This window comes from Staurois parvus, unplaced genomic scaffold (genome assembly GCF_062004578.1).
Source record: "Staurois parvus isolate SC_StPar_1 unplaced genomic scaffold, SC_StPar_1.0 ptg000137l, whole genome shotgun sequence".
NCBI classification, from domain to species: domain Eukaryota; kingdom Metazoa; phylum Chordata; class Amphibia; order Anura; family Ranidae; genus Staurois; species Staurois parvus.
This window is the reverse complement of record NW_028317933.1, coordinates 6,013,907-6,035,859: the sequence shown is the minus strand read 5'-3', so window position 1 is coordinate 6,035,859 and position 21,953 is coordinate 6,013,907. Positions and strand designations below refer to the sequence as shown.

Here is a 21,953-nt window from a genome sequence, read left to right as displayed (position 1 = left end):
CTGTGGGGCAGGGCAAGGTGTGTTGTGCACAGGGAGATACTGGCAGCTGGGCACTAGGGCCATGTAAGGGTGTACACACACACAAATATTGGTAGCCCTACATTTGTCAGATAATGCACACTTTGCCCAGAAAATTGTTGCAATTACAAAGGTTTAGCACTCTCATGTTTACTTCTTTTGCTTGTAGTGATATGAAAAGAAAGTGGAGGAAAAAAAAGCCAAATCTGACACATTCCGGGCAAAACCCCAAAATGGACTTGACAAGATTATTGGCACCCTCAATGTAATATTTGGTAGCACACCCCTTAGAAAACAATTACTGAAATCAAAGATTCTTACACCTCTTTATTGGAATTTTGGACTACTCTTCTTCATGGCAACTATCCAACATAAGTTCTACCTGTTTTCTGAAGTCTTCTCTCCTCTACAGCCTCCTAAACCATAGATTTCACACAACATTTCTGAGCTCCAAGGGGCAGGGATGTTTGGTCACACACTACACAGAGCAGAGGGTGTAGAGTATAATCTGGGACCTAAGTGGAGGGAATGGGCACACCCCTCTACACAGTCTCATAGGGAAATATGCACATCTGAGGCAGTCAATCGTCTGCTGTGAACTGGAGGGGAGTTGAGAATCATCTCCAGAGATTGCTTAGTGTCGACATAGAATGTAAGAGTTAGCTCATGCAGCTAGCAGAGAAATGAGAGAGACAAAAATCACACTAGGTGCTTTGGATCCAGGTACGTACACACTATAGAAGGATATGCTTTGTTCATTTTCCATTTCAGAGGTTTAAAACCACTTTACGAGTCAGTGTGCAACAATTGGAAGGGCTTATTCGCACCTTGCTTTTTCTGGGCCTGATCAATGCACATCTCCCCAAGAGCACATAAAATATTTTCTATGTTCCCTATTCATACCACAGTGCACTACAAAACACTACGTGCAGTGTTGAAAAAATAAAAACTATAGCCGGCACCACTTTCCTGTGCATTGAGGTACATTGCAGCCCATTAATTAAATAGAAGCTGTGTAATGCAACACATTGCACTGTGGTATGAAAGAGCAGATACGACACTCACCTGCTCCTACACCATATTTTTTTTTAGCAATCCTGCTGCAGGTCTGTGTCAGGATCAGTAATATGTGAATCTAGAAATGAAGTGCCACACCGTAGTATTAGAGCCCAGATACGGGTTTATGCCAATTAAAAAAAGGTTTATCAATCATGTTTGGGAGGCTGTAAATCCACACCCTTCATCAGGGACTGAAGAAAAGAAAACAATGTATGCAGACTTCGACCAATGATTACATGTCCAAAACAGACTGCAATGTATCCAAGTGGGTGGCCAGGTAAACAGATGTGAATCCAGATATCCAGGTTTGACGGGCCAAATGGAAAAAAGGATTGCGTCAATGTCTGCTATTTTTGATCCTATCACAAGTGGGCCGATATAGGCAGACACACATTTGCTGACACCCAACCATAAAGATTACGGTTCCCGTTTCCTCCATCACAAGATGGTGGAAAAATCTGAACAGACAAGGCAGTCACATATCTGATATATATTTGTATAAGAATCCCTGCTGAGGCAGCAAGGGCAACTGTGTAAAATGGGCCTAAGTGGGTCTGTACATCACCCTCAGCAGCAAAAAAAAACAAAAAAACCCATTTTTCCGGCTAGGAGCAGCTCATGAAGAGTGCTGTGCAAACCAACTTATTGTCATAATACCTGATCATTCATTGATTTTTTTTTTTTGAATCTGAATGTAGTGTTCCACTGTCTTTAGGCCATGATGAACAGGGCAGTTACAGCCCTCAAAATGTGCTGGCTTTGTAAACCGTTTTTGGAATAAACTTGTATCTGTATTTGAATTTTGTCGTGTGGTACTTGCGGCACAATTTTCAAAGTCTCCATATTTACTCTACCACCGTGCGTGATCGCACACAAATACTCACTCAGGGTATCAGCACCATTAACCCACTTTTGGTAATGTGACAAAGTTCTTAAAACAGCCACAAACACAGTAAGCAGTCTCAGTGAGGAAAACCAACAGCAAGATACCCTCCCATCCAGTCTCACCCCATCAAAACTTTTTGCCATCACCAAGATTTGGCTTTCACAAGTGATCAAAACGGTTTCCTGCACTCAAAAAGAAATTGGTTGGCTGTAGATTTTCCAACATGTTACATAGCGCCAGCATACACACATATATTTACGCTTATAATAAGGCACGGTCCATCTTCCCACTTTAAGTGCTATTAAACTCAAAAGCAAACATTATATTGCAGATTACAAATTCTTTTTTAAGCTCTCTTATTTTCACCTGGTAATCCTGCCAGTAAGTTTGTTTTTCAACAGATCAAGCTGTGCTGCAGATGTAGAAGTTAGATGGTTGAGAAACCATTTACCACTGATAGGGGCACTTACAAAAGTCAGATTTTACGTAAACCCTTCAACCCAAAAGGAACAATAAACTGTTGCTATAAATGCTTATAAAGTATTAGCTGGAGTTTGCCTTCAATTGGTTTCGCGAACCTAAATCGGCTATTGCATCTAACACTCCACTCCCAAGACTGACAATGCTACAGTCCAAAAGCATCTTTGTGCTCCTTCAACCAGAGTGTAGCCACCCCAATACAGGAGATGTGTTACTGGAAAGGATTACTAGGTGAAAACAAAGGGAAAGATTCAAAAGAAAATGAATGCAGCCACCACATCTAATGATTGGTAAGCTGCGATTGATTACATTTTTTGTTTGGGTTTAATACCACTTTCAGGAATGATATGATTTGCAGCCTCATTCGGAAGCATAATTAAAGTGCATCACGACCCTAGACTTTTTTTCTGTTTTGAATAGAGCAGAAAAGTTCTCTATCATAAAGAGTTTCTGGTTTTGGATCTATCTCCATTATGGGAGGTTCTCTTTGCACTAGAACGTTTAGAAAGGACACAGCAGTTAACACTCTCCTCCACGCAAGTAGCCATCATCCGGAATCTCTGAAAAGGGGGATTCCTATTGGCCAGTTCCTCCACATTAGGAAAAACTGTACCCAATTTAAAGAATTGGGGAGCGAGTCCAATCAGATGTATCAAAGATTTCAGGAACAAGGATATCCACATAGGGCCCTGAAGCTAGCCAAAAAAAAAAAAAAACGGGAATCAAGAAGGGAATGTAGTATTTCATCCAACAGCAACAAGAGGCCCTACAAGATTTACCACCAAATTTGGTTCTCAATGGGGGATAAGAAGGTCTATACTTTCCCAACACTGGCATGTCTTGACCTCCAACTCAGTAATTGTAAAAATTGTTGGCCCTAAACCCTCTATGGTGGCCAAAAGAGTGAGCAATTTAAAAGACCTCTTGGTACATTCTGAATTTACTAGAAGTTCTCTCTGTAACCGGCCACCGTATACTACTGAAATGTTTCCATGTGGACATTGCTCTAATTGCCCATTTGTTGAAATGACGAAGATGTTCAACAGAGCAGATCGCATGAGGATATATGATATTAAGAGCTTTATCAATTGTTCCACAGATAGGGTACTTTATATGATTGAATGTCCCTGTAAGAAATTTTATGTGAGCAAAACAAAAAGATCCCTGCGTGTCCGGATTGGTGAACATCTAAGAGCTATTAGAAGTAACAGCAATCCAAAACAGGGAGGTCTGACCACTGGCTTAAAAGTTAAGGGTTTTTTTGCCCTGAAACGATCTGCTAGTAGAGGTGACTTTGATAAAAGTCCTTCTCCAGCATGAAAAATGTTGGATATTTCAACTTGGTACTTTAATTCCGAACGAATGAGATGAATTTTGGAGTCTTCCTCTCTGGCTAATAATGCTATTGTGTAAATGTCTTAAAGGCCATTTGACTATTTAAAATTTAATTTGTGCTTTTTTCACTCCACGGGCCCTTTACAATCAGCTCCCAAAGAGGTGGTCCTCATGTTATTTGGGGGGGGGGGGGGGAGGAATGAATATTCTATTGCAAAAGCTTAATGCTTGGGATGTATTTTATGGATTAACGATTGCTGATCTGTATCTCCACACTAGTAAGCTCTATTCAAGATGGCCATTTCCTATGGTTTGAAATTCTCGTTTTGGGAAATTATCTTATTTTTGATTCAATAAGAGTAACTGGTAGCAGATGAGGTTGCATAGGGCGCCATTCAGTGTTAGAACTGCCTCATTATGAGTCTATAAAGTAGTTGAGAGCACCTCTACTGGTCTTGAGAAAGCCCGTATTCAAGGTGGATGGGCGAAACGTGTCGACTGTAGCTCATACATTAGGATACCCCAGGACTACATCTCGATGTCAGGTTATGCATAACCTTCATGTCCAGCAACAAATAATCTTCTCATACGCATGCGTGGACTTGCCCCGCACCCGGAAGGAGCGATGTTGAACCAGTGCGGAGCTGGGATACTGAACTGACCATGAGGTTTTGGTTTGCATCGTGGTAGCAATCTGCACAAGAGACAGCGTCGGTCCAATCCCATATCGGACTGTGGACTATCTTGCGATGAGAACACCACAAGAATTATAAGAATCCCAGTCAATGAATTGCTGTCTGTGTCCCCAATAGGTAGATTCACCCTAATTGCCCCACTGAACTTTCAACAGGACACAAAGTTATGGGAAACCCCAAATTTTACAGCTGTCACTAGAACAGGGTTTAAGAGAAAATCTCCCAATGGGGATAGCTGTATCAATGACAAGAGGGAAATTAGCCTCACTTTATGGAGAGTTCCACTTCTAGTTCTGTCTCTGTAATAGAAAACGTATGCAAAAGCTCCTCAAAAGGACTCACAGACAACGGCTTACCAATCCCTAGATGTGGTGGCTGCATTACTTTTATTCTTAAGGCTTTTCTTTACTTTCACCTGGTGATCTGGCCAGTAACTTTGTTTTAGGCCTTCTTTACATTTGCAGGTGGAGTAAAAACAAGTGGTTGATTCAAGATTTTACTGCCCCCCTCAAAGCAGAACTTCACCCAAAAGGGAAGTTTGGCTTGAAGCCCTCCCATCCACCACATATGGCATGTAATTTTTTAGTGGGGGGGGGGGGGAGCAGGTACATAATTTTGACAGGTACCTGCTCCCACTTCCACTCAGAGAGCCAAGTTCTTGCCCACCCCCTGGGTCACAGGTCCCAAAAGACTGCAGGACCATTAAAGCGCATAAACAGTGGTTAACCAGCTGTGCAGCCACAAGCAGCACAGCCAGATGCCCACAGTTAAGATGCTGGTTCCAGGAACCCGAAGGTTAGCGAGGACAGCGTTGGACCCTGGTAGGTGTCCTGTTATTAAATGTCAGCAGCTGACCTAATTTTTCTAGAGCGAAGAACCTCTTTAACGTAACATGACAGCAGAAGTTGGTGGTAAACATGTTTCCTGAGATAGTGGATGGAGCTACACTTTCCTCGGTGCCGTCCTGAAAGAAGACTGGGGAAATTATACCAAAAGTTGCAACCCATTTAAGTGAATGGGGCTGCATCAAAACCAGGTATAAAGCACAAGGATGAGGCTTAGGGCTGCGGCCTAAGGGCTAAAATAGGTGTCTGTATTCAGAAAATCCCTTCCAATCTGTGAAATAGCTCCATCTCCACTGTTATCTATGTAGGAGCAATGTTGTCTCCCTTGGAAAGCAGCACTGTCAGCCTGTGGAAGGGGTAGTGTAAGATGTACTAGATTTAAATGAACTTTACATAAGTAACCAAACAAAGCCTAACCCCAGCTAACACTTTTAGGCAATTACAGAACATTTAGCTTTCTAATTTTGGGATAAAAGATTTAATTAAATGAATAAAAGATGGTCATTGATGAGCTGTCTCAACCTCTAACTTTGTGCTGGATATATTGTCCGTTAAAGACGTGCAAAAATAATCCTTACTGGCAGGATCAATGAGTAATAAAACTATATAAAAGAATGACTCAAATAAAAAAACTGCTGTGTTCATTCTGTGTTCATTCTGTAGGCAGACCGTATCTCCTATGTCATTTTTCATGTTGCCCATAGTTCCACACTTCCCTAACTTTACTCAAAACCACCAAAAATGTTTTGGCTAGAGATACACTTTAGTAAACTGCTCAAAACAATTCAAGGAACACTTTTTAATCAGAGTATAGCATCAAGTCAATTAAAATCCTGCGATATTGGTCTGGTCAGTTAAGTAGCAGAGGGGGTTGTTAATCAGTTTCAGCTGCTTTGGTGTTAATGACATTAACAGGTGCACTAGATGGACAACAATGAGACAAGCCCCAAAACAGGAATGGTGTTACAGGTGGAGGCCACTGACAATTTTTTTTCCCTACTCATGTTTTCTGATTGTATTTCACTAGTTTTGCATTTGGCTAGGGTCAGTGTAACTACTGGTAGCATGAGGCAATACCTGGACCCTACAGAGGTTCCACAGGCAGTTCAACTCCTCCAGGATGACACAATAAATACATGCCATTGCCAGAAGGTTTGCGGTCTCCCAGCAGTCTCAAGAACATGGAGGAGATTCCAGGAGACAGGAAGTTACCCTAGAAGAGCTGGACATGGCTCTACAGCTTCTACAAGGTCTAATTCATCAGGACCGGTATCTGCTCCTTTGTACAAGGAGGAACAGGATGAGCACTGCCAGAGCCCTAGAAAATGACCTCCAGCAGGCCACTGGTGTGAATGTCTCTGACCAAACAATCAGAAACAGACTTCATGAAGGTGAGCTGAGGGCACAACGTCCTCTAGTGGGCCCTGTGCTCACTGCTGGGCACCTTACAGCTTGATTGGCATTTGCCATTGAACACCAGAATTGGCAGGTCCGCCACTGGCTCCTTGTGTTTCACAGATGAGAGCAGGTTCACCCTGAGCACATGTGACAGACATGAAAGGGTCTGGAGAAGCTGTGGAGAATGTTATGCTGCCTGTAACAGTGATGGTCTGGGGAGGCATATCCATGGAGGGACACACAGACTTCTACAGGTTAGACAATGGCACCCTGACTGCCATTAGGTATCGGGATGAAATCCTTGGACCCATCGTCAGACCCCTACACTGGTGAAGTGGGTCCTGGGTTCCTCCTGGTGCACGACAATGCCCGGCGTCATGTGGCGAGAGTATGCAGGCAGTTCCTGGAGGATGAAGGAATGGATACCACTGAATGGCCCCCACGCTCGCCTGACCTAAATCCAATAGAACACCTCTGGAATATCATGTTTCAGTCCATCCGATGACACCACGTTGCACTTCAGACTGTCCAGGAGCTCAGTGATGCCCTGGTCCAGATCTGGGAGGAAATACCCCAGGACACCATCCGTCGTCTCATTAGGAGCATGCCCCGATGTCAGGCATGCATACAAGCACATGGGGGCCAGATAAACGTCCGAGTCCGAGTACCATTTTGAGTTACTGCAATTAAATTTCCGCAAAATGGACTAGCCTGCATCATTTTTTCACTTTGATTTTCGGGATGTCTTGACTTCAGTCCTCTGTAGGTTGATAATTTTCATTTCCATCATACGATATTTCCATCATTATATTTTTCCCCATTGAGATCTGATGTGTTTTCAAAGTGTTTTGAGCAGTGTATTTTAGAGCAATTATTTTCAACAGCTCTATGCAACCTGACTGTCATGAATAACACGAGAAAACTATCACATCACTTGCTTTATTGGATCTTCACTGGCCTCGCCTAAACAAGGATCATTTTCTCTCATGTATGTGCAGCTTTAGTAAACTATGTACTGACAAAAGATTTTCATCTTTCCCATTATAGGTAAAGGACGGAAGGAATACAACCCCAGTAAGGTTTTTGCTGCAGTTTGTATCTCCGTTCACCCTTGCTATTGGGCCTGGTGACTGTCAACCAGAAAGTTTAAAAATTTGAACAGAAAATATACTGCATGTAGCAGGCATTTGCAGGCCACAGGATTTCCTAATAGTAAATGGTTAAAAAGTTTTTTTGCAACTTAGGTTTAGTATGGACTTAAGTTTTCTTAAATATAATTCTACAGAATTAAAAAGCAAAAAAAAAAAAAAAAAAAAAAAAAAAACCACAAACACAACACTAAGGGCAAAAAATATATATTGGTCGCTAGAACAGGAATTGATAGAAAACTTCCAGACTGTCAGCTGTTCCAATGACAAGGGAGGGAAGGGGAGATTTCCTCCTACTTCCAGATGCTCCTCTAGGACAGGAAAAGTAAAAAAAATATACCCAACCGGACACACACAGCAAAAATAAAATACAGACAAGGGCCTTAGCCATGGTTGTGAATGGTTTTTAAACTGCTAGAATCAGATAATAAAAATCTCATGGGTTTCTATAGAGGATATATTATATATATACACACACACACATTCACACATCTACACAGTTCAGCTGCACTGCGTTTTTTAAAAAAAGGGTTGTGTGCGATCCAAATCTAGTGTTTTTCATATCCCTTCACGACACAAAAATGTACCTCCATGAAGATCACATAATGGAACTGCAAGTAAGATGGAGCTGCTCTCTAAAATCAAAACTGAGTGATTTGGTACCACATATGTGAAATATCTAGGCAAAAATGAAAAATGGCTATAGAAAAAGTTTCCTTAACCCCTTGACGCCGATCGCACGCAAATATGCAGCCTCTCAGTGTCTGGGCCTTGACGCCGAGCGGTCGCATATTTGCGTGTAATTAAAAAATACATATGTGCTGAGAGCGTGCGCCCTGCCCCTCTGTCTTATTTACCTTTACCGAGAGTAAAAGTAAATCCCAAATTTTGCGCTGTCATCAGAACAGAAAGAGTTGAAATCTTCCAGTGGGGACACTAGTTCTGGTGAAAACCAGGGGATTCCCCACTTGTTTAGGAGTGTGTCTATGGGAACGTTTGACCATTCTTCCAGAAGACCATTTGTGAGGTCAGGCTCTGATGTCAGATGAGAAGGCCTGGCTCGCAGTCTCCGCTCCAAAGGTGTTCTATCAGGTTGAGGTCAGGACTCTGCAGGCCATTTAAGTTCCTTCACCCCAAACTTGCTCATCCATGTCTTTATGGACCTTGCTTTGTGCACTGGTGTGCAGTCATGTTGGAACAGGAAGGGGCCATCCCCAAACTGTTCCCACAAAGTTGGGAGCATGAAATTGTCCAAAATGTCTTGGTATGTCGATGCCTTAAGAGTTCCCTTCACTGGAAATAAGGGGCCAAGCCCAATCCCTGAAAAAACAACCCCACACCATAATCCCCCCTCCAAACTTTACACTTGGCACAACGCAGTCAGGCACGTACCGTTCTGGCAACCACCAAACCCAGAAACGTCCATCAGATTACCAGAGAAGTGCGATTGGTCACTCCAGAGAACATGTCTCCACTGCTCTAGAGTCCAGTGGCAGTGTGCTTTACATCCGTCGCTTTGCATTGCACTTGGTGATGTAAGGCTTGGATGCAGCTGCTCGACCAAGGAAACCCATTCCATGAAGCTCTCTACACACTGTTGTTGTGCTAAGCTGAAGGCCACAAAGTTTGGAGGTCTTTAGCTATTGACTCTGCAGACAGTTGGCGACTTCTGTGCACTTCAACATGTGCTGACCCCACTCTGTCATTTTACGTGGCTTGAGTTGCTGCTGTCCCCAGTTTCCACTTTGTTATAGTAAGACTAATAGTTGACCATGGAATATTTAGTAGCAAGGAAATGATACAGATGGACTTATTGCCCAGGTGGTAACCTATCACGGTACCACGCTTGAATTCACTAAGTTCCTGAGAGGGACCCATTCTTTCACAAATGTTTATAGAAGCAGTCTGCATGCCTAGGGGCTTGATTTTATACACCTGTGGCCATGGAGGTGATTGGAACGACTGAATCCAATGATTTGGAGGGGTGTCCAATACTTTTGGCGATATAGTATATTCGCACACCATGGATTTCCGATATGTTCCAAAGAGGTTTTTATTGCAAAAAGACCACATCACAAAAGAAAGTGCAACATTTCGGAGCTGCACAGGACCCCTTCGTTAGGCATGTGATGAACCCATGTGATGGTGATCCCAACAGGACTTTCCACTTCTTGAATTTCAGCCGAGTCAGCAGAAATCAGATCAGCCATGTACAGCAAACTTATAGTGTGTGGCCTTACATGTAACAATCTGATCAAATGATTCTTCACTATAACATGATCATATATATATGGATTATCAAAAATATTCCTAATGTGTTATCAGTTGATTTTAAGCAAAACTGATTGATTTCATTGAAATTATTCTGATTGGTCTGACCAGATATTCTGATTATTAGATTATGATAGTTCTAGCTCAACTCTGCGAAACCTTAAAATGATCCCTTACAGTAGGGCTGCACCCACACTGCAAGGGTTAACAGTTCGCTTTGTCTAGGGCAGTGGTCGGCAAGCCGCGGCTCTTTACACGCTTTAATGAGGCTCTTGTGTGCCGGGCGCCCGCTCCCCTCCCTCCTCTCGGGCGGCAGGGACTCTGCAGCGTGATCCAAAAAAAAAACAGCCAGGGCAGCGCGCTCAAATGCAATGATTGGCCAGTCTCGCTGCCACTCACATCCTGATAGCCAGTGATTGGCTGCCAGGATGTGTGTAGGCGGGGCAGCGTGACGAACGTGAGAGGAGCTAGGCTCCTCTCACAGTCCACCCTGAAGACCGGAACGGCGCGGGAACACGGCGAGAGGAACGCGCGGAGCAAAGGTAAGTGAATTGACACAGGGGGGACTTGGCTTACTACTTGCTACTTACTTACTACTACTATATGAGGGATGAATTACTATAGGGGGATGAATTACTATAGGGGGGATGAATTACTATAAAAACTTATTGAAACTAAAAACAGTGTACCATCCTATGTATTTTCAGTTTTAAAAATGTGGCTCTCAAAATAAATTTCAATCGTGGTTTTGGCGAGATTTGGCTCAGTTGAAAAAAAAGGTTGCCCACCACTGGTCTAGGGGAGAGAAGCTTTTTTTTTTACTCAATACTCTTCATTGGACCATCCCTTTGTATCATCACATCCAATGCGGGGTCCCAGCATCAGCCTCGTTGATGTCAGGACTTTAGCTGCAGCATGGAGAAGACACTTCATGGACTGTTTTAGCAGCATGGGATGTTGCTAAATCTACTTTTTTATGCCCCCTAGATTTAAACAAGCAATTACAGTGCAGGTACAGCACCACTGTAAGGGATCATTTTAAAGTTTCCTAAAGTTGGGCTTTATCCAAAACTAAAAGAAAAAAGGTTTTTGACTCTAATTATACTTTAGAGTGAAGAGGAATAAGAGGTTTCAATTGCCCTGTTACTTCATTATAGAAACACACACTGTTTGTCCAGTTTACCATTATCACTGAAAAAAAAAATATCCCAAAATTTGGGTTGTCCCCAAAACAAATATAGGAGAAATCGCCGAATGGTGACACGTATTCCAATTAACCTGCTGACAACCAGGGGTTTCCCTCACTTTTGAGGGATTTCTTTTCACTTCCTGTTTTGGCTATGGGACAGGAAGTGAAGATCCACAATGTGAAAAAAAATTACAGGGGTTAAAACCCTCTATTACTTTATTCAAACTGAAAAACAATGTCAGTGGAGCAAAAACAATGCCCCATCTTTGGGGTCAGTGGGAGGAATTGTGCCACATTGTTTGTGTCAGAGAGAATTGTGCCCCATCAGCAGTATAACTGGGCCCCATTTGTCCTTGGGAGAAATTGTGACCCATGGTTGGTATCATTGAGAGGAATTGTGCCCCATAATTGGTGTCATATGGAGGAATAGCATCCCATCATTTGTGTCAGTAGGGGGGAATTATGCCCCATCGTTGGTGTCACTGGGCTCCATTGTTGGTATCATGGGGAAAAAATTGTGCGCCATTGTTGGTGTCAATGGGGGGGGGGGGGGAATTACGCTCAATTGTTGGTATCCGTGGATGAAATAGTGCTCCAACGGGCAGTTTGGAGACTACTGGTCTAGCCTGTAGAGGTCTGTGCGTCCCTCCATGGATATGCCTCCCTAGACCATCACTGACCCACCACCAAATCGGTCATGCTGAACGATGTTACAGGCAGCATAATGTTCTCCACGGCTTCACCAGACGTCTGTCACATGTGCTCAGGGTGAACCTGCTCTCATCTGTGAAAAGCACAGGGTGCCAGTGGCGGACCTGCCAATTCTGGTGTTCAATGGCAAATGCCAATTGAGCTCCAAGGTGCTGGGCAGTGAGCACAGGGCCCACTAGAAGATGTCGGGCCCTCAGGCCACCCTCATGAAGTCTGTTTCTGATTGGTCAGAGACATTCACACCAGTGGCCTGCTGAGGTAATTTTGAAGGGCTCTGGCAGTGCTCATCCGGTTCCTCCTTGCACAAAGGAGCTGATACCGGTCCTGCTGATAGGTTAAGGACCTTCTACAGCCCTGTCCAGCTCTCCTAGAATCTCCTCCATGCTCTTGTGACTGTGCTGGGAGACATAGCAAACCTGGCAATGGCACGTATTGATGTGCCATCCTGGAGGAGTTGGATTGCCTGTGCAACCTCTGTAGGTTCCAGGTATCGCCTCATGCTACCAGTAGTGACACTGACCCTAGCCAAATGCAAAACTAGTGGGGGTCGTCTCATTGTTGTCCATCTAGTGCACCTGTTGATAATTTCATTAACACCAAAGCAGCTGAAACTGATTAACATCCCCCTCTGCTACTTAACTGACCAGACCAATATCCCAGGAGTTTAGCTGATTTGATGCAATACTCTGATTAAAAGGTGTTCCTTTAATTTTTTTTGAGCAGTGTATATTGAAAACAACGCTTATAAAAATGGTTCCATGTACAACCACCATTGAAGCGGTAAGGTCCTTAAAAGAAAAAAAATTCCACCTGTAAGTTGTTAGAATATGCTAGCATACCGCACATTCTAGCACATTATGGTAGACTTACCTTAAAATGAATCCATTCAGCAGCGGGCTGTCATCACGGACAGGCCGTTCATCTTCACCCAGTCTTCCTTCCTGGTTCACGGGCTCCGGACATATGAATGGCCGAGACGCGATGATGTCATTCCCATGCATGCGCCACAGCACTGAGCTATGAAACGAACAGCATCAGTATGCTGCCCCTTCAAAGCGTATGTGCCGGTGACATTCACATGGGATGCAGCCACTGACATCACCTGAACATTGAAAGCTTAGGATATTGACTGTACCTACAGGTAGGTCTTATTATAGGACTTACCTGTAGGTACAAGTTAGAAAGTGGACTTTACCACCACAAAGTAAGTTCACCTTTTCAGAAAAAATGTAAAAAGGTTAACACCGTACACCCTCATCACACCTCCCAAGTCGCTGCTGTACTTTAAGGGTGATTCGCTGGCACTACCCACACAGCCGGGGGTCCAGACATTTGAAAGCCGTGGTTGTCTTCTGGGACAGATCAGAATGTTTCTGAGTGGTCACGTGCTGGCACATGACCGCTTTGATCAATCAGATTTGCAGCAATTCATCCCAGCATCCCTAAGGAAAGGAGACCACGACTTTCAAATCCCAGGACTGCTGCACCGGCTTTGCGGGCATTGACATTGCATCACCCATGGAGGAAGTGTCACCACCCTCTCGGCTGGTGCAGTGGGTACCAGGGCGTTCGTTCACCTTTTCATTTTTATGAAAAGATGAACTTTCACTTTACTGGTGGCCATACACAGCACGATGTTATAAGCAATATTTTCAATAGATTTACTATCCAAAACGTACCTATACTTTAACGTGTTCGTTCACCTTTACAGAAAAAAAAAATTGTAAAAAAGTGAACACCATACACCTTCCCCGCCACCCCTATCCCCTCTGTACTTATATCCCACAGTTGGTCCAGAGGTCTTGGGATTTGAGAACCCTGCACCTCTCTGTGCAGCGCTTACAGGACACATCAGATCAATTCTGATTGGCCAGCACCATTGCAGTGAATCAATCTGGTCCGTCCTGGGAAGTGCTGATCAGAGAAGAGGAAGAGCAGGGATTTTTTGCTGGACCAGCTGAGGTTAGTAAAGCGGGGACCCAGGGAAAAGGACAAGGGGTGGGGGGATTATGATGATAGTTCACCTTTACAATTTTATTTATTTATTTCAGGTACTTATATAGCGCCGTCAATTTACGCAGCGCTTAACATATATATTGTACATTCACATCAGTCCCTAACCCTCAAGGGGCGTACAATCTACAGTCCCTAACTCACATTCATACATACACATACTAGGGACAATTTAGACAGGAGCCAATTAACCTACCAGCATATCTTTGGAGTGTGGGAGGAAACCGGAGTACCCGGAGGAAACTCACGCAGGCACAGGGAGAACATGCAAACTCCAGGCAGGAGGTGCCGTGGTTGGGATTCGAACCGACAACCCTAGTACTGCCAGGCGGAAGTGCTAACCATTTAGCCACTGTGCTGCCCACACAATAATTGTTTTTATAAAGATGAACTAACCCTTTAAAGAACATGTTCACCATTAATTTTATATATCTCGATCTCTTCCCTTGAGAGTGAAATCCATGGTGTTCTTGCCAGTCCCTCTGCTTTCCTGTTAACTGACCACACCGAGCAGTAAAACACACCGTGGTTAGTTCTCTAGCTGTGCCCTCCTCCAATGAGAAGACCAGTGTATTACTGTTTCTCTCGCAGCTCTCTGAGCACCGTACGCAGCTGAGAACTAAAGCTATACCATCACTAAAAAGGGGGGGGGGATATATACCCTCATCTGCCCCCTTATTAGGTACACCTTGTTAGTATCAGGTTGGACCCCTTTGCCTTCAGAGCTGCCTTAATTTTTCATGGCATAGACTCAACAAGGACATCCATCAGATTTTGGTCCACACTGACACGAGTTACTGTTGCCTGTCATCTCAAAGCAATCTGCCCATTCTCCTCTGACATCAAGGCATTTCCCTCCACACAACTGCCACTCACTGGATATTTTGTCTTTTCGGACCATTCTCTGTAAATTCTAGAGATGGTTGTGTGTAAAAATCCCAGTAGATCAGCAGTTTTTAAAATACTCAGACCAGCCTGTCCCGCACCAAAAACCATGTCACGGTCAAAGTCACTTAAATCCCCTTTCTTCCCCATTCCAAAGCTCAGTTTAAACTTCAGCAAGTCGTCACCATTCCTATATGCCTAAATGCTGCCATGTGATTGGCCGATTAGCAGTTTGTGTTACCAAGCAATTGATCATATATATATACACAATTGTTTTCCTTTCATTCCTATTTTAACCTGAATGGGTTGTTATACAAGCCAACCACCACAGTTTCATTCATATTTAATATTCAAAGCAAATGCCCCCATCCATGCCATGTTTTATTTTGCTGAGAAATCAATTTGAACCCCCCCCCCCCCTCCCTAACATTTCCAGCAGTGGCCATCTTGAGTAAGGGCAGATGATACAAGTGGCATTTACTTCCTGGCATCCATCTGCCCTTACCACAGACATACAGACAGGAGGCTTAGCAGAGAAAGCCCCTCCTCCCCTTCTGAAGACCCTTGGCATGAATGACATTTGCCTAGGCAAAAAAGCAGGAAGTAATTGAAAAAAAATGTAGAAACAAAAAAAGTTTAAACACAAATATGATATAGTTTCCTATCTATTTATTAATGCTGGCAGCATAAGGATTAAAAATAGTCAATGTTGACTGACAGAGTGAAACTTTTCGCTTCACTTCCTGTCCCAGGTGACAACGGGGATCAGCTATTAAAGTAGCGGATCCCTCCGTTTCTGGCGCCCAAGCCTCACGATCTCCGCCCACCGCGTCCTGTTGCGCTCATCTTGGTCAGAGCCTGGCAACGCTCAGACCCCGCAAGGTCACCTCCTCAGCCAGATCTCCATCCGGCACTCACCGAGATGACGCGGGGTCAGCGGTCACATGACTACAGACGCACAAAATACTTTTATTTCTTCTTTTTTAAACAAATAAGAGTGAATGACGTACAATCTGCTATCAGGGGGGTCATTAGGAGTCAGATTTCCATCTACTTCAATCCTTCTGGAAGTTTTTGATACTGAAAAGTGTTTTGGCTTCACACTGTCTTCACTGGGAGCATGACTGACCACCCCTCGCCCAATAAAGTAGCCATGTCCTCCCAGGTGAGTGCACTCCAGGCCTGCACACATTGGTGAGGCCCCAATGCAGGCACTCAGAGCACCCCATTCCTCTCCGCCCCCTCCATACACACTGTCCCCCCCCTATCACCCAATGAGGACCCCCCAGCCTCATGTATGGCACTGCCGGCTCTCCACGTCCCCAACCGGCCGTCCCGGTGTCCACGCCATCACTCACCGCCATACACACAGGCCGGGCCTCCTCCTCCTCCGTCCCCGCTCTCCACACTTTCCAGGGCCCGGGAGCAGACGGCGACGCTCTGGCTCTGAGAAACCAACGCTGAGCTCCCATTGGCCCCCCGCGCGCCACGTGACAACCTTTTACCTGGGCGGGATGAACTCAAACCAGCGCCAACCGCCGCTAGTGAAACACGAACACGTGACCGTCATAGAGCGAGAGGGAGGGGGAGGGGATAAGAGAGAGAAGGCATGATCATACTGAATAGAAAGTGGTGTATCGTGGCCAGAAAGTTGGGTTGCCCTTAGCAACCAGTCTGTTGTCACAGAAGTGTGAGAAGGAAACATCACCCGAACAGTTGCTAAGGGCAACCTTGGAGTCAACTTTTCAATACATTAACCTCTAATAGAGTTGCCACCTCATCCCTTTAAAACTGGACAAATATTAACCATTTGCCCTCCAGAGGATTTACCCCCCTTCCTGACCAGGCCATTTTGTACGATAATGGCTCTGCGTTATTTTAACTGACAGTTGTGCGGTCATGCAACGCTGCACTCAAAAATGAAATGTACGTCCTTTTCCCACAATTTGAGCTTTTTTTCAGTGGTGTTTGATCACCTGTGTATTTTTAATTTCTTTGTGCTATAAACAAAAAAAGACCGACAATTTTGAGAAAAAAAAACAATGTTTTTGGCTTTTTGCTATTAACCACTTCAAGTCCAGACACTTTCACCCCCTTCCTGCCCAGGCCAATTTTCAGCTTTCAGCGCTATCACACGTTGAATGACAATTGCGCGGTCATGCAACACTGTACCCATATGAATTTTTAGCATTTTTTTTGAGACAGATAAAGCTTTATTTTGGTGGGATTTATTCACCACTGAGATTTTTATATTTTTTGCTATGTAAATGAAAAAGTCCAACAATTTTGAAAAAAAGTATTTTGCTTATAAAATTTTGCAAATAAATAATATTTCATCGTAAATCTTGGCCAAAATTTATTTCGTTATCTTTTTAGTAAAAAAATAAAAATAACCCAAATTAGTCTATAACCAAAAATTATAATTTTTAAACATGGAGGTGGTTAAACATGTACAATAAAAAAATGTTAAAAATCATATTTCGTCATAAATTTAGGCCAAAATGTATTCTGCGACATGTCTTTGCTAAACAAAATCCCAATACTTGTAAATTAATTGGTTTACATGAAAGTTATAGCGTTTACAAATGGCGGTATATATACTGGGATTTTTTTTTTACTAGTAATGACAGCGATCTGCGACTTATAGCGGGACTGCGGCAGGCATTCTGACACTGGGGGGGGGGAACTAACTTGGTGTCACTGACATCCCCAGTGACATCAATACAGTGATCAGTGCTAATAAAAAGCACTGACACTGTACTAATGGCACTGGGCAGGAAGGAGTTAACATCTGGGGTGATCAAAGGGATAACTGTGTGCTTTGTGTTTTACTGTGTGCTGTGTGTGTACTTCACTGTGCTATGCAGAGCCATACAAAGCAGTGTGTAGGTGCTGACAGGGGAGAGATCTTGTATTGATTACATACAGGTCTCTCCCCCATTGGTGATACATGGCGATTAGGGCACAAAAAAACAATAAATTACCCTTTGTTTTATAAAATATAAAAGATGAGGTTGCACTGAGTTAATAGATATCCAACTTGTCAAACCTTAAATTTGTGCGCACTTGTGAGATGGCGACGAACTTCAATACCCTAGATTTTCTATAGGTGGACACTTTTAGAGGTCATCAGTTTAGTGTTACGGAGGAAGTCTGGTGATAGAATTATTGCTCTCACTCTGGTGTGCGCGGCGATATGTGACATGTGTATCGCAGTCAAAATTTTCATGCATAGGCACCCCAGCATTTGCATTTACGTTTGGACGTGCGTATATGTGGGGGTGGGGGGCCTCTGTTTTTTTGGGGGGGATGGTATGTGCTTGGGTGTAACTTTCTTTTTTTTACAATTAACACCAAAAAAAACTTTTGTTTTTTTTTTACTTTTTTTTATCATCACATAGGGGACAAAGTCCCCTATGTGATGATTTTTTGGTGACAGGTTCTCTTTATTGAGTCTTTTAGACCCTGCATGTCTCCCCTCTGCTTCCCTGAATGTAATGCAGTGTACGTTGCACCGCATTACATTCTTTCCCGGCTTCCATGGCCAGGAATCTTTCAACGGGGACCTGGAAGTGACATCATAACATCACTTCTGGATCAGAACAAAAAAGGGAGGGTAGCGGACGTGTCCACTCTCTTCCCTCCCCTCTAGCTGATGGCGGTGAGCCGGTCCCGGGCCCGCAGATGGTCAAGTGGAGCCTGGGAGACGTCACGGGAGAGGGAGAGGCTGGCATTGTGTCGCAGCACTGCCGCCCAAATGCTTCCACATGACAAGTGAGCCCGCTGCTTGCCCACAGCAGGGCTAAAGGTAGAAAAAAAAACAACCTGCCCGACACCCGGAACTACATGTCCCAGGCGTCGGGCGATAGGAATCGAACATCCCTGCATTGTTTCAGACTCGATTTGGATTGGATCAGGTCAACCGGAGTCAATCAGCCAAGATGGAATATGATTGGTCCCTTTTGAAGTACCTACGATCGTATTTCAGACGATTGGGTTATGAGAGATGCAATTAATTCCTTATATACCGTATCTTAATGATCAAAATCCAATCCGCTGTATATTGATCAAATGGGTTGTCAACTATAGGTTGATTGCTCCTTTTGGAGGAGATCGATTGGAAAATAAATTGATAGTTTATGTATGGCCATCATAACAATGGAACAGTTCTGTCAGGTGTGTTTAAAACAGAAGAACTTTATGCTAGTAGCTATAAATTGGTCATATACAATACAATCTAATTGTACAATCATCTTTTGGGGTCAATCAAACTAGCTTTGCTCTTTGAAGAGCAATCTGCATTCAGGTCGCTCTTCAGAGAGCATTTGATAGTCAGTGAAGAGCTTACTAATCCTAGGTTCACACTTGAGCGTTTTTAAGTGCATTTTCCAGTTTGCAGAAACGCACTTCAGTCCATTTAACGTGATTTCCTATGAATCTAGTTCACGTGTGCATTCTGAGCAGGTACAATTTTTTCTTTAAGGAGTCAGGAATTTTTTTTCTCCGTAGCAGATTGCATTTTTTTGTGCAATAGACTTCAATGGAACCACACAAAATGCAAGTGTTGTGTTTTTGATGCGTTGTGTTTTTTTATCTGCTAATAGGAACGTATGATAGTTCTGTTCATATAGTGGGACTTTGGATGGCTGCGGCTTTGATGCGACTTTACACTCTGGCACTCAAGTAGCATCAATGTCGCATCCAAGGTGCACCCATCCAAAATTGCATCAAAGTCAATAATTTCCTATTGAAAAAAAAATGCAAAATTCAGCAAAAAAGCATTTTCAAAAACGCTAATTGTGCCAGAAATGCATCAACCACAACCTGCATACATGTGAACCTAGCCTTAAAGTGTTACTAAACCCAGGACTCTGCATTCACTATATCCGGTCTCCCCGGACCCCGCATTCACTATATCTGCTCTCTCCGGACCCTGCATTCACTATATCCGGCTTCCCCGGACCGTGCATTCACTATATCCGGTCTCCCTGGACCCTGCATTCACTATATCCGGTCTCCCAGGACCCTGCATTCACTATATCTGGTCTCCCTGGACCCTGCATTCACTATATCCGGTCTCCCCAGACCCTGCATTCACTATATCCAGTCTCCCTGGACCCTGCATTCACTATATCTGGTCTCCCAGGACCCTGCATTCACTATATCCGGTCTCCCCGGACCGTGCATTCACTATATCCGGTCTCCCTGGACCCTGCATTCACTATATCCGGTCTCCCCGGACCCTGCATTCACTATATCTGGTCTCCCACAGTACACACAACATGGAAATGCAATTATTTTAGTAAATATAAACTGCTAAATACCTTTTATTTTTATTTGTTTTATTTATCACAGGTACTTATATAGTGCCGTCAATTTACGCCGCATATATATTGTACTTTCACATCAGTCCCTAACCCTCAAGGGGTGTACAATCTAAGGTCCCTAACTCACATTCATACATATACATACTAGGGCCAATTTAGACAGAAGCCAATTAACCCAGCAGCATGTCTTTGGAGTGTGGGAGGAAACCGGAGCACCCAGAGGAAACCCACGCAGGCACAGGAAGAACATGCAAACTCCAGGCAGGAGGTGCCGTGGCTGGCATTCGAACCAACAACCCTAGTACTGACAGGCGGAAGTGCTAACCATTTAGCCACTGTGCTGCCCCGTTTCTCATCAGCCATTAGAGTAGTCTTGTGACTTCTATCAGTGTCCAGCTGAGCACTGGTTAAAGCTTGTAGGAGGAGTTTTCGTTCTGCTCTAGGAGGATGTAAAACCCCTGACCTCTGTCTGGACAGTGCTGACTGAGCTGCAACAGATTTTGTACTCTCCAGCCTTAGTAAATCTCTTCTTTTCTATTGCCTCCTCACCACCTGCTTTAACCCCTTTGAACTGTGCACCAGAGCCGCAACCCAATGCACTGCACACAGTTGCAGAGGGGCCCCATTCACTTGGGTGGTTTACATTCAGTGGGCAGTAGTATAATTCCTGCTGTGAAGCAAAGAATTGTGACCACAGCATGTATAAACCCAGGTCACTGCAGCTGGGTAGTGATTGGGGGTAAGTAAAAGCACGGCTCAACTGTGGTGATTTATCGCCCCCCCCCCAACCACTAGTGCGAACAAGCCCCTAGATCTATTATCAACCAAGTAGTGCAAGGGCCTACCTGATTGGATACAAAGTGAATGGATTGTTTAGGGTTGTCCTTATGACATAGTTTTGGTGAATCTAAGGAAGATTGTACAGTGAGTGGCCAGCTTTAGATCTACCAACAATTACTGTGTGTAGTGCAGGGCTCTGCTTGATTGGATACACATAGATTGGATAGATTAGGTAGGTCCTCATATTATATAGTTTCAGTTCACACTAGTGTGATTTTGTGGGCCACTGAATGGCAGCCATTTCATCTGAATGGGCTGCAGTGCCTCACAAAACGCAGGGAAAAGGTCCCCGCACCTTCCCAGAAATTGTAGCCCACATTGGGAATGGCACTGCAGTGGGACATGTAGTCTTGAGGACTTGAGGAGAGGGAATCATGTGACCAGTGATGACAACATGGGCGTGTTCTCCTCGACAGGAAGTTCAGGGAAGTATTGCAGAGACATTTAGATTAATAATGCAACTTGTATCAGCCATTTTGTTTTAAATGTTATACTTATTTCTACCTTTTTTTTTCCTTTGTTCAGTCTTGGTGCTGCTGATCTCCTTGCAGGATCTTCCTCTCTACGGGCACATCAGCATTGGCCTTATGGTATTTCTCAGGGCAAGTTTCCTGATGGTGACAACAGTGGACCATGCCTCATCAGAAGACCATGTGGCAGGGTGACAACACAGAAGCACAGTTGGGAGATGGCATGGAGCATTGTCACCCTGTTACCAGAGCTGTCTTAATAGCATGGGCCCCTGGGCAAAGTAATGCACTGGGGCCCCTACCAGCCTGCCCCAATTTACACACCTATTCTCAAGAAATAAAGTAATACATAGTTGATTGAATTAAACATATATTTATTAGTG

The 21,953-nt window shown here is 43.9% G+C and overlaps 1 protein-coding gene and 1 long non-coding RNA gene across 2 annotated transcripts in view; one reads left to right on the top strand and one right to left on the bottom strand.

Annotated features, from left to right (window-relative positions):
- Positions 1-16,411, bottom strand: part of ZHX3 (zinc fingers and homeoboxes 3) — a 39,269-nt gene extending 22,858 nt beyond the window's left edge. The window contains exon 1 of the mRNA XM_089673299.1: positions 16,292-16,411. The gene's annotated coding sequence lies outside the window, so the exon portion shown is untranslated. The remainder of the gene's footprint in view (positions 1-16,291) is intronic.
- LOC149465779 (uncharacterized) lies at positions 10,584-21,953 on the top strand. Its single transcript, XR_016312205.1, has 2 exons — positions 10,584-10,677; positions 21,626-21,953. It is a non-coding gene; the product is annotated as an uncharacterized LOC149465779 (long non-coding RNA).